This window comes from Globicephala melas, chromosome 21, assembly GCF_963455315.2.
Source record: "Globicephala melas chromosome 21, mGloMel1.2, whole genome shotgun sequence".
Taxonomy (NCBI): domain Eukaryota; kingdom Metazoa; phylum Chordata; class Mammalia; order Artiodactyla; family Delphinidae; genus Globicephala; species Globicephala melas.
The window spans coordinates 26,651,588-26,665,695 of NC_083334.1; positions in this window are offsets into that span (position 1 = coordinate 26,651,588).

Genomic DNA, 14,108 nt, shown 5'->3' on the forward strand with positions numbered 1-14,108 from the left:
AACTGTTTATCTTTAAGAATTCAGGAGAATGAGACAGAAATATTAAACACTTGAATTTATCTAAACACAAATAATTTTTTCTTTAATGTTTATTCTACTTAGCCTTGTTTTAGCATATAGTTTCAGGCGATTATCATGACCCAGGCTGCATTTTTAGTTTTTATTATTTTATTTTGTTTTATTTTATTTTTTTGAATTTTATTTTACTTATTTTTTTATACAGCAGGTTCTTATTAGTTACCTATTTTACACATATTAGTGTTTATATGTCAATCCAAATCTCCTAATTCATCCCACTGCCACCCCCACCCACTGCTGCTTTCCCCCCTTGGTGTCCATACGTTTGTTCTCTATGTCTTGTCTCAACATCTGCCCTGCAAACCGGTTCATCTGTACCATTTGTCTAGGTTCCACATATATGCATTAGTATACGATATTTGTTTTTCTCTTTCTGACTTACTTCACTCTGTATGACAGTCTCTAGATCCATCCACGTCTCTACAAATGACCCAATTTCGTTCCTTTTTATGCCTGAGTAATATTCCATTATATATATGTACCACAACTTCTTTATCCATTCGTCTGTCGATAGGCATTTAGGTTGCTTCCACAACCTGGCTATTGTCAACAGTGCTACAGTGAACATTGGGGTGCATGTGTCTTTCTGAATTATGGTTTTCTCTGGGTATATGTGCAATAGTGGGATTGCTGGGTCATATGGTAATTCTGTTTTTAGTTTGTTAAGGAACCTCCATAGTGGCTGTATCAATTTACATTCCCACCAACAGTGCAAGAGAGTGCCCTTTTCTCCACACCCTCTCAAATATTTGTTGTTTGTAGATTTTTTGATGATGCCCATTCTAACTGGTGTGAGGTGATACCTCATTGTAGTTTTGATTTGCATTTCTCTAATAGTGATTTTGAGCAGCTGTTCATGTGCCTCTTGGCCATCTGTATGTCTTCTTTGGAGAAATGTCTATTTAGGTCTTCTGCCCATTTTTGGATTGGGTTGTTAGTTTTTTTAATATTGAGCTGCATGAGCTGTTTATATATTTTGGAGATTAATCCTTTGTCCATTGATTCGTTTGCAAATACTTTCTCCCATTTTGAGGGTTGTCTTTTCATCTTGTTTATGGTTTCCTTTCCTGTGCAAAAGCTTTTAAGTTTCATTAGGTCCCATTTGTTTATTTTTGTTTTTATTTTCATTTCTCTAGGAGGTGGATCAAAAAAGATCTTGCTGTGATTTATGTCAGAGTGTTCTTCCTATGTTTTCCTCTAAGAGTTTCATAGTGTCCAGTCTTACATTTAGGTCTCTAATCCATTTTGAGTTTATTTTAGTGTATGGTGTTAGGGAGTGTTCTAATTTCATTCTTTTACATCTAGCTGTCCAGTTCTCCCAGCACCACTTATTGAAGAGACTGTCTTTTCTCCATTGTATATCCTTGCCTCCTTTGTCATAGATTAGTTGACTGTAGATGCATGGGTTTATCTTTGGGCTTTCTACCTTGTTCCATTGATCTATGTTTCTGTTTTTGTGCCAGTACCATATTGTCTTGATTACTGTAGCTTTGTAATATAGTGTGAAGTCAGGGAGCCTGATTCCTCCACCTCCGTTTTTTTCCCTCAAGAATGCTTTGGCTATTCAGGGTCTTTTTTGTGTCTCCATACAAATTTTAAGATTGTTTGTTCTAGTTCTGTGGAAAATGCTATTGGTAATTTGATAGGGATTGCATTGAATCTGTAGATTGCTTTGGGTAGTATAGTCATTTTCATAATATTGATTCTTCCAATCCAAGAACATGGTATATCTCTCCATCTGTTGGTATCATCTTTAATTTCTTTCATCAGTGTCTTATAGTTTTCTGCATACAGGTCTTTTGTCTCCCTAGGTAGCTTTATTCCTAGGTATTTTATTCTTTTTGGTGCAATGGTAAATGGGAGTGTTTCCTTAATTTCTCTTCCAGAGTTTTCATCATTAGCGTATAGGAATGCAAGAGATTTCTGTGCATTAATTTTGTGTCCTGCAACTTTACCAAATTCATTGATTAGTTCTAGTAGTTTTCTGGTGGCATCTTTAGGACTCTCTATGTATAATATGTCATCTGCAAACAGTGACAGCTTTACTTCTTCTTTTCCAATTTATATTCCTTTTATTTCCTTTTCTTCTCTGTTGTGGCTAGGACTTCCAAATCTATGTTGAATAATAGTGGTGAGAGTGGACATCCTTGTTTCTCATCTTAGAGGAAGTGCTTTCAGTTTTTCACCATTGAGACTGATGTTTGCTGTGGGTTTGTTGTATATGCCCTTTATTATGTTGAGGTAGAGTCCCTCTATGCCCACTTTCAGGAGATCTTATCATATAAGGGTGTTGAATTTTGTCAAAAGCTTTTTCTGCATCTATTGAGATGGTTATATGGTTTTTATTCTTCAATTTGTTTATATGGTGTATCACATTGATTGATTTGTGTATATTGAAGAATCCTTGCATCCCTATGATAAATCCCACTTCATCATTGTGTATGATCCTTTTAATGTGTTGTTGGATTCTGTTTGCTAGTATTCTGTTGAGGATCTTTGCACCTATATTCATCAGTGACATTGGTCTGTAATTTTTTTTGTAATATCTTTGTCTGATTTTGGTATCAGGGTGATGGTGTCCTCATAGAATGAGTTTGGGAGTGTTCCTTTCTCTGCAGTTTTTTGGACGAGTTTGAGAAGGATGGGTGTTAGCTCTTCTCTAAATGTTTGATAAATTCACCTGTAAGCCATCTGGTCCTGGACTTTTGTTTGTTGGAAGATTTTTAATCACAGTTTCAATTTCATTACTTGTGGTTGGTCTGTTCATATTTTCTATTTCCTCCTGGTTCAGTCTTGGAAAGGTATACCTTTCTAAGAATTTGTCCATTTCTTCCAGGTTGTCCATTTTATTGGCATAGAGTTGCTTGTAGTAGTCTCTTAGGATGCTTTGCATTTCTGTGGTGTCTGTTGTAACTTCTCCTTTTTCATTTCTAATTTTATTGATTTGAGTCCTCTCCCTCTTTTTCTTGATGAGTCTGGCTAATGGCTTATCAATTTTGTTTATCTTCTCAAAGAACCAGTTTTTAGTTTTATTGATCTTCGCTATTGTTTTCTTTGTTTCTATTTCATTTATTTCTGCTCTGATCTTTATGATTTCTTTCCTTCTGCTGACTTTGGGTTTTGTTTGTTCTTCTTTCTCTAGTTTCTTCAGGTGTAAGGTTAGATTGTTTATTTGAGATTTTTCTTGTTTCTTGAGGTAGGCTTGTATAGCTGTAAACTTCCCTCTTAGAACTGCTTTTGCTGCATCCCGTAGGTTTTAGATCGTCGTGTTTTCATTGTCACTTGTCTTTAGGTAGTTTTTGATTTCCTCTTTGATTTCTTCAGTGATCTCTTGGTTATTTAATAATGTATTGTTTAGCCTCTGTGTGTTTGTGTTTTTTACGTTTTTTTCCATGTAATTGATTTCTAATCTCATAGCATTGTGGTCAGAAAAGATGCTTGATATAATTTCAGTTTTCATAAATTTACTGAGGCTTGATTTGTGACCCAAGATGTGATCTATCCTGGAGCATGTTCCGTGTGCATTTGAGAAGAAAATGTAACCTGCTGTTTTTGGATGGAGTGTCCTGTAAATATCAATTAAATCTCTCTGGTCTGTTGTGTCATTTAAAGCTTGTGTTTCCTTAGTAATTTTCTGTTTGGATGATCTGTCCATTGGTGTAAGTGAGGTGTTCAAGTCCCCCAGTATTACTGTGTTACTGTCGATTTCCTCTTTTATAGCTGTTAGCAGTTGCCTTATGTATTGAGGTGCTCCTATGTTGGATGCTTATATATTTATAATTGTTATATCTTCTTGGATTGATCCCTTGATCATTAGGTAGTGTCCTTCCTTGTCTCTTGTAACATTTTTTATTTTAAAGTCTATTTTATCTGATATGAGAATTGCTACTCCAGCTTTCTTTTGATTTCCATTTGCATGGAATATTATTTTCCATCCCCTTACTTTCAGTCTGTTTGTGTCCCTAGGTCTGAAGTGGGTCTGTTGTAGACAGCATATATATGGGTCTTGTTTTTGTATCCATTCAGCAAGCCTGTGTCTTTTGGTTGGAGCATTTTAATCCATTCACGTTTAAGGTAATTATCGATATGTATGTTCCTATTACTATTTTCTTAATTGTTTTGGGTTTGTTTTTGTAGGTCCTTTTCTTCTCTTGTGTTTCCCCCTTAGAGAAGTTCCTTTAGCATTTGTTGAAGCTGGTTTGGTAGTGCTGAATTCTCATAGCTTTTGCTTGTCTGTAAAGCTTTTGATTTCTCAATCGAATCTGAATGAGATTCTTGCTGGGTTGAGTAATCTTGGTTGTAGCTTCTTCTCTTTCATCACTTTAAGTATATCATGCCACTCCCTTCTGGCTTGTAGCGTTTCTGCTGAGAAATCAGCTGTTAACCTTATGGGAGTTCCCGTTGTATGTTATTTGTCGTTTTTCCCTTGCTGCTTATAATAATTTTTCTTAGTCTTTAATTTTTGCCAATTTGATTACTATGTGTCTCAGTGTGTTTCTCCTTGGATTTATCCTGTATGGGACTCTCTGCACTTCCTGGACTTGGGTGGCTGTTTCCTTTCCCATGTTAGGGAAGTTTTCGACTATAATCTCTTCACATATTTTCTCGGGTCCTTTCTCTTCTCCTTCTGGGACCCCTGTAATGTGAATGTTGTTGCATTTAATGTTGTCCCAGAGGTCTCTTAGGCTGTCTTCATTTCTTTTCTTTCGTTTTTCTTTATTCTGTTCTGCAGCAGTGAATTCCACCATTCTGTCTTCCACGTAACTTATCCGTTCTTCTGCCTCAGTTATTCTGCTATTGATTCCTTCTAGTGTATTTTTCATTTCAGTTATTGTATTGTTCATCTCTCTTTGTTTGTTCTTTAATTCTTCCAGGTCTTTGTTAAACATTTCTTGCATCTTCTCAATCTTTGCCTGCATTCTTTTTCCGAGGTCCTGGATCATTTTCACTATCATTATTCTGAATTCTTCTTCTGGAAGGTTGCCTCTCTTCACTTCATTTAGTTGTTTTTCTTGGGTTTTATCTTGTTCCTTCATCTGGTACATAGCCCTCTGCCTTTTCATCTTGTGTATCTCTCTGTGAATGTGGTTTTTTTTCCATAGGCTGCAGGATTGTAGTTCTTGCTTCTGCTGTCTGCCCTCTGATGGGTGAGGCTATCTAAGAGGCTTGTGCAAGTTTCCTGATGGTAGGGACTGGTGGTGGGTAGAGCTGACTGTTGTTCTGGTGGGCAGAGCTCAGTAAAACTTTAATCCACTTGTGTGCTGATGGGTGGGGCTGGGTCCCCTCCCTGTTGGTTGTTTGGCCTGAGGTGACCCAACACTGGAGACTACCCGGGCTCTTTGGTGGGGCTAATGGTGGACTCTGGGAGGGCTCACGCCAAGAACTTCCCATAAATTCTGTTGCCAGTGTCCTTGTCCTCACGGTGAGACAGAGCCACCGCCTGCCTCTACAGGAGACCCTCCAACACTAGTAGGTAGGTCTGGTTCAGTCTCTGTGGGGTCACTGCTACTTCTCCTGGGTCCCAGTGCACACACTGCTTTGTGTGTGCCCTCCAAGAGTGGAGTCCTTGTTTCCCCCAGTCCTGCCCACGTCCTGCAATCAAATCCCACTAGCCTTCAAAGTCTGATTCTCTAGGAATTCCTCCTCCCGTTGCCAGACCCCCAGGTTCGGAAGCCTGACGTGGGGCTCAGAACCTTCACTCCAGTGGGTGGACTTCTGTGGTATAAGTGTTCTCCGATTTGTGAGTCACCCACTCAGCAGTTATGGGATTTGATTTTACTGTGATTGCGCCCCTCCAACCGTCTCATTGTGGCTTCTCCTTTGTCTTTGGATGTAGGGTATCTTTTTTGGTGAGTTCCAATGTCTTCCTGTTGGTGATTGTTCCTCAGTTAGTTGATTCCGGTGTTCTCACAAGAGGGAGTAAGAGCACGTCCTTGTACTCCACCATCTTGAATCAATCCTCCATTTTTATTTTTTAAATAAAATGCACAGAATTTGAGTCATATGGAAGATTAACCACAAATAGTACTTTTAAAATTCTGAGTAGCTGTTGCACAGATTTCTCAAAATCTCTGAAAGTCATTGTTAATTGTCATTCATGATAATTAACGTCACATAATATGACTTCTGAGGAACTGATTTTCCCATAAAAGACCAATGGGATTGCACCTAACATCATGCCTTATACATGCAATAATTATGGTCCCGTGACAATATAGTCTGTACTTTGGAGCATGAAAATTCTAAATAGAAAAAAAATCACTGGAGCCAGTTGAGCTGCTTGCTGGAGGTGAAAAGATAGCATTAAAGGGAAAGGAGAAGATTTAATTTATAACATAGCAGGGGAAGTTGTATCAAGCATTGGCTTCTGCTTAACAGGGTAGATTTTTTCACTTTATAGCCATGTGGAAAATCTTTTCTTCCTCCAAAAAGTCAGGGCAATTTACACAGTCTCTTCAACCACCACATCCACAGACAGAGCAGAGAAAGTTTTCATTTGAGGGTAACTGTTGACAGTCTCCTTGTAGTGAAGACTGAATGAAACAGAGCTTTTAACGTAAAATAGGAAATCAGAAGAGAGATAAATAGGGCTATGAATTTACAGCTGATGATGAATATCTGTCTTGAAATCCTGGTATTTTTGCAGTTGTAGAGAGAGACTGAGAATTCTACTCATTTATTTTAAAAGCCACAATCATGAAAAAAGTCCATTTTGGCCAAGATTAAGAACAGCACAGACAATTAACAAATGGCATGGAATCAGAATATAAGGTCTGGAGTGTGCTAAAGCAAAGAGAATTCATTACAGACATCCCTGACTGTAGATTTACCGTGTTCTTAGTAGGCAGGAGTCAACACCAACGTTGCACACTGTACATATAGTGTGCATTCACTTTCTCTCTCTGCATATTTAAGTTAATCGTTTGGTAAACTCCATGTTACTAATTTCATGATGTTTTTCAATCAGTTTTTTCAATCAATTTGGTTGTTGTCTGTATACAATTTGAGTAAGAGAAGCATTTAAAAGATTGTTCTACTCACCTGGGTGGACCTAATTAGCAATTAAATAGAACATAGAATTTAAAAGTTCCAACATTTGGGCTTCTCTGGTGGCGCAGTGGTTAAGAATCCACCTGCCAGTGCAGGAGGCATGGGTTCGAGCCCTGGTCCGGTAAAATCCCACATGCTGCGGAGCAGCTAAGCCCACATGCCACAGCTACTGAGCCGCGTGCCTAGAACCCGTGCTCCGAAACAAGAGAAGCCACTACAAGGAGAAGTCTGTGCACTGTGACAAAGAGTAGCCCCTGCTTGCGGCAACTAGAGAAAGCCTGTGTGCAGCAACGAAGACTCAGTGCAGCCCAAAAGAAAAATAAATAAATGTATTTTAAAAAAAAGTTCCAGCATTTACAGAATGGTGATTGAGCGTTGTCAAGCTTTGCTTTGCTTTCTTTTGGGGAGGGTAAGTTCTCCAAGAAGGTGAAGTCTTTTTTTTTTTTTTTTTTTTTTAGCACGTGGGCTCAGTAGTTGTGGCTCACGGGCTCTAGAGCACAGACTCAGTAGTTGTGGTGCACGGACTTAGTTGCTCTGTGGCATGTGGGATCTTCCCGGACCAGGGCTCAAACCTGTGTCCCCTGCATTGGCAGGCGGATTCTTAACCACTGCACCACCAGGAAAGCCCCCCGTGAAGTCTTAAATGAGAAATAAAGTCAAGTTTCTTTCTATAAATCTGTTCCATCTTCTCTCATTTCCTGTTCCTGTTTCCCACTAATCACCTCACTTGCTTTCTTCCTTTCTTCCTTAATTCCTTCCTTCTCTTCTTCCCTTTTCACTTTCTATACCCTTCCATTCCTACCATAAACATATCTTGAGTAGCAAACACAGTGCATATTTTACTTTCCTTTATTTTCCTCTGTGCCTAATGAAAAATGCCGCAGAGGATCATTCTCACTGGGTTCCTGCTACAGAGTCAAGTCTCACAGCCCTGAAATGATGCTCTCTGGTGCATAGCTTTGCTGAGTTGGGCACACACAGCAGCACTAAAATAACAGGATACTCAAACGATGCTGTCTTGTGAACTGAAGTGTGGCAGCTGCAAGTAAGAAGGGTGAAGAAACACTTTAAAGATGTACCAAAGCATGGAGATGAGCAATCTGGCATAGCAGGAGCTCCTAGGTAACAGCTGAAGAAGACAGAGAGAATGGCCTGGTATTTAGAAATTGAAAATTAAATTTTACCTGAATATGAGGATACTGCAACTTCCTAGGATTGATGTTTTTCTTAAGGTGGAATGCTTTCTTAATTGTCGATATGTTTAGCCATACCAGGATTGCCATAAGTAGTGTTAATCTTGAAAAAAGTCCAACAATTAGAAAGGTAGCTAAGTATATTACCCAAGTGACTTAATAAAAAGTATGAGCTACAGTGCTTTGGAAAATGGAGAAGCAGCTGACTAATCCTATGAAGAGTGCTTTCATTTTTTTATTTGTTACATAGGATACGCCAGGCTGTACCTGACCTTCAATTACTGATAGATTGATGACTGATCACTAGATCAAAAGATAGGTATGGGAGGAACATATATAGATAACTGGGGATTATAGCCAGGTATTCTGAAAATTCAGGCAGAGTGATGGGCTCTCCATTGCAGTGTACTTGGAGGAAAGTTTTGTAGAGGATAAGAAAGTACACGGGGACTTCCCTGGTGGAGCAGTGGTTAAGAATCTGCCTGCCAATGCAAGGGACTTGGGTTCCATCCCTGGTCCAGGAAGATCCCACATGCTGTGGAGGAGCTAAGCCCATGCGCCACAACTACTGAGCCAGCTCTCTAGAGTCCACGAGCCACAACTACTGAATCTGCATGCCACAAGTACTGAAGCCCGCATGCCTAGAGCCTGTGCTGTGCAACAAGAGAAGCCACTGCAGTGAGAAGCCCACACACCACAACAAAGAGTAGCTCCCGCTCACAGCAACTAGAGAAAGCACACGTGCAGCAACGAAGACCCAACACGGCCAAAAATAAATAAAATAAATAATAAATAAATTTATTTATTTAAAAAAAAGAATTTAAATTATTTTAAAAAAAAGAAAGTACATGGAACTCAGGGTCAGCCAGTGAATTTGTGTCATATCTAAGGGCAGACAACCTGGAGCATCATAGTATGTGGTATATGTTGACTTGCTTTATAAAGCACAGTTAAAGGAGTTTGAACAACTTCCTTACAGCTTCTTTATCTCTGAAGAGGTGTGAAATATTATTGCCTTCACATGAGTGTTCCTTAGAGACAGTATTCTCTCTCTCCCTTATGTGTTTGAGTAGATGATGGATACCGAGAATTCTTTTTTCTTTAACTGTAGTATAGAACAAGAGTATAAAGCAACACGTTTTAAAGAACAAGGACGTTTACCATATCACCTCAATAACATGGTCACAGTGGATACAGTTAGTAATCCCCTAACGTTATCTCTATTCTGCCCATATTCAAATTCCTTTCATTGTTCACAAAATGTCTTTGCAGTCAGGTGTCCAAACCAGAATCAATCCAGGGCCAAACATCACATATGATTACACATCCTATCATTGTCTCTTGCTTTAGAAGAGAGTTTTTGTTTGTTTTCTTTCCTTCTTCAACAGCAGAGTCTTACTGAAAAAACAAAACATAACCAACAAAACCCTACTCTGTTATCCTGCAGAGGACTTTCTTTCTTTCTGGATTTGGCTCTTTATTTTCTCCTAGTGTCATTTTTTTCTCATTTCTCTGTTTTTTGAATTTCCAATATTTTGGAAATTAGCTCTAAACCTTGAGTTAAAATTAAGCATTAATAATTAGAATGTCCAGCACATTAAATAAATGACGTTTTGTATCATAACAACACTATGAGGGGGATCCTTATTGCCCCCTATTTTTAGCTGAGAAAAGTGTGGTTCAGATAAAGTAATTTGCCTATCTCCTACACTTAGGAACTGTACAATTTTGTTGAGGTACAATGGAAATATAATAAAATATAAGGTACATATTAAAAGTGTACAACGTGATACATTTTAACATATGCCCACATTCATGATACCACCACCACAAGCAAAGTGACAAACATTTTCATAACCCCCCAAAGTTTCCTCATGCCATTTTTGTAATCCAGCCCTTCCTCACCACTGTTTCCAGGTAATCACTGGCCTTTCTGTCATTATGAACCTGTTTTTGTTTTAAAGAATATTCTATGAATAGAATAATATAGTAAGTAGTCTTTCTAACTGCTTTAATTTACTGAACATAATTTTTGAGAGTCATCCATTTTTTTTAATAACCATGATTTGTACCTCTTTTATTGCTGAGTAGTCTTCCACTGTATGAATACACCACAATTGGTTTAATCATTTCAGGTTTTGGCTGTAGATAAAGATGCTATAAGCATTTGTGTATAAGTCTTTTTGTGAAAAATGTGTTCATTTCTCTTGGGTAAATACTTAAGAGTGGAATTATCTTGATCGTATGATAGGTTTGTGGTTTAACTTTTAAAGAAACAAACTGTCTTCCTAAGTGGTTGACCATTTTACTTTCTCAGTAGTCATGTTGAAGAGTTTCAGTTATATCATACTCTTTTCAACACTTGATGTTCTGTCTTTTTAATTTTAGGTATTCTAATGGGAGTGTAGTAGAATATAATTGTGTTTCAATTTGCATTTTTTTTTGCTAACTAAAGATGTTAAGCATTTTCCTGTGTGTTTATTACTCATTCATATATCTTCTTTTGTTAAGCATCTGTTCAAATCTTTTGCCTATTTTTTTTGCCTATTTTTTTTTTTTCGGTACACGGACCTCTCACTGTTGTGGCCTCTCCAGCTGCGGAGCACAGGCTCCGGACGCGCAGGCCCAGTGGCCACGGCTCCCGGGCCCAGCCGCTCCATGGCATGTGGGATCCTCCTGGACCGGGGCACGAACCCGTGTCCCCTGCATCGGCAGGCGGACCCTCAACCAGCGCGCCACCAGGGAAGCCCTTTTTTTGCCTATTTTTAAAATGAGTTGTCTGTCTTATTGAATTCAAAGAGTTTTAAATATTATATATTATATATATATATATATATATATCTCCTTTATCTGACATATATGTGGTAAATGTTTTCTCCCAGTCTATGTCTTTTGTTTGGGTTTTTTAAATGATGTCTTTTAAATAGCAAACATTTCTAATTTTAATTTTGATCCAAAATGTCAAGTTTTTCTTTTACGATTCATACTTCTGTGTTTTATTTAATAAATCTTTTTCTACCACAAGGCCATAACAGATTTTCTCTTATGTTTTCCTCTAGTAGTTTTATAGTTTTAGGTTTCTCATTTAGGCCTATGATCCATTTTAAATTCATCTTTGTGTATGAGGTGGTATAAGGTATACTTTTTTTTCCGTATGGATATCAAATTGATCCAGCACCACTTACTGAAAACACTTTCCTTTCTCTCACTGAATCATGCTTGCAATTTGTCCAAAAATATGTTGACCATATACGTCTGGGTATGTTTCTGGCGTATCTGTTGTTCATTGGATCTACATGTCTATCTTTTTGCCCAAACCAAACTATCTTGATTATTTATTGTAACTTTATGGTATAAGTGTTGAAATTAGGTAGAATGAGAATTCCAATTTTGTTATTCTTTTTAAAAATTCTTTGGCTATTCTAGGCCTTTTGCATTTTCTTATAAATATTAAGCTTGTCGATTTCTACAGAAGTGTCCACTAGGATTTGTTTGGGATTTGCATTGAAAAGTCCTGGCTTTTTAAGCAGTCCTATCAATCCCTGACAGGTAAACAAGTTTCTTATACTTAAGTTTTGCATGAACTCCGACTTACACTGAGACATGGCTTTGAAAGCCTCTGGCAAATGCTGGCCCTAGCAGGTGGAGACACAGGCTTTAGCTGTCAGTGTTTAGCTGCAAACTCACTAAGATACATTTTCAACTACTTTGAAACTCTGGCAGTTAAAGTCACTTCTTTAAAGGAGAGAGTGATACATTGGAAGTTAAGATCATTATCACTGCACATTAATTTTTTTTTTTGGTATAAATCCACTTCTTCAAGACTTTAAGAACTCAGTTTTCATAATTATTCAATAAATATAAACTGAAAGAAATAATTCCACCAGAATCCCAGAAGTGGAAATAGCATTACAATGCTAATATAGTCAGTAGGAGGCCACAGTAATCCAGATTATCATACATAACTGTCTCATGGAAACTAATTTGACTTTTATTGTGCTGCTAAATGAAATTATTACATGATCTATAGATTATTGAGCCCTGCGGCAGTGCTGGAAGATGAGGCACCGTGCTGCATCTTTTACTTTGATGGTTGCAAGGTTTTTAAAACACTTTACACATTGAGTGAGTAAAGAAGACTATAGTGCTCAGAAACAACACAGTGACTAAATAAATTACTTGCCAGAAACCATAAGTATGGCAGAAATAATGTAGCAAACAAAGCATTTTCTCATTAACCATGTGCATCCAGTGAAGTCAAGGCTTTGAAAAGAACTTGCACGTGAGAGCTAAATATCTTTGTTTTCTTCCTGCCTCTCTGATTACTCTCTTTATGCTTCATAGAAAATTCTTCTTCCTCTACCCAGGCATTGAATAATGTGTTGTCTTAAAGTTCAGAATCTCCCCTTCCTTTCACTCTACAATACCACTTAGGAATTTTATCCTACCCCGTGCTTTTAAGTAGTATTAATATGCCAGTGACCTTCAGCCCAGGCCTCCCTTCTGAGCTCCAGAACCTTGTGTATAACTGCCTACCCAGGACCTCTACCTGGATACCTCAAATATACTTTACATACAACATAATTAAAACTGATTCTATGATGCACTGTCCATGTACAGGGGGAAAACATTTGGTTCTTGTTCAGTGCCTTTGATCTCAGTAGAATAGCATTATCATTCACCCAGTTATATAAACCAGACTCCTTGGGGCAAAACTTGACTCTCCTCTTCACCAACCTACATTTCCCTTCATTGCCACGGTCCCTTCAGAGCCTTTTTTACTGTGAATATCTTTCAAATTCCATGCCTTCTTTCCATCTTAATGGTTGCTAACATAGCCCAAGCTACCATCTTCTCTCACCTGGAGTCCTATAATAGCCTATTACTGGGTCCTCCAAATCTATAATTTATTTTCCAAAATGAAGCTACATTGAGTATATGACTGTGTTCCCTCAAGCCGTTCCTGTCAAAAACGTTTAGTGTTTCCCACTCCTCTAAGGATAAGGAAAACAAAGTCTTTATGGGACTGTGGCCCAGCTCCTGACCATCGTTGACTACTCTTTCTCCATATTCTTTGCCTCACTCTCTGGAATCTTGCCACACTAGCCCTTCTGAAATTCCTCCAATGTGCCACATTCCCTCTGTAACAGGAACTTGACTTGTGCAGGTCCCTATGTGTGCATACCCTTCCTTTGTTATTAAATAAAGTCATAATCACCCCAGACCTCTACTCAGATACCACTTCCTGAGACAAGCTTTTCCTGACCCACAGGCTAAACTAGATTCCTTTTCTTCAAAGCACCCATCTCCTTTTCACATGTACACTTCGGTCTTCTCACATGTTACTTCGGTCTGTGCCTGTCTCATCTCCACTGCCTCACAAGGTCGGATTTTCCATGAAACTTGGACAGAGTCTGTTGGGAACTTCCCTTTAGTAAGAACTCAATATATATTTTTGTTGTTGTTGAATGGATGGAAGTGTGAATGGATGGATGGATAGGAAAACTTAAAGAATATAACATCAGGTTCAAAATATGAACAATAAACTAGAACATACATTTTTTATATTTTCTTTATTTTTCATGTTTCTTATTTCAATCAAGCAACATCTTTTAGTGACTTTTTGGTCTCTTAATTTTTTTCTAGTTAAGAAAAAAAGTGAACTTTTTGATTTTTTTTCTTTTACCTTAATCATTGGGCTTTTTATATAAATTCAGTATTCTGGAATAACCTTTCATCTCCCAAACCACCTACTTTTCAATTCAAAATTTATAATATCCCACAGCA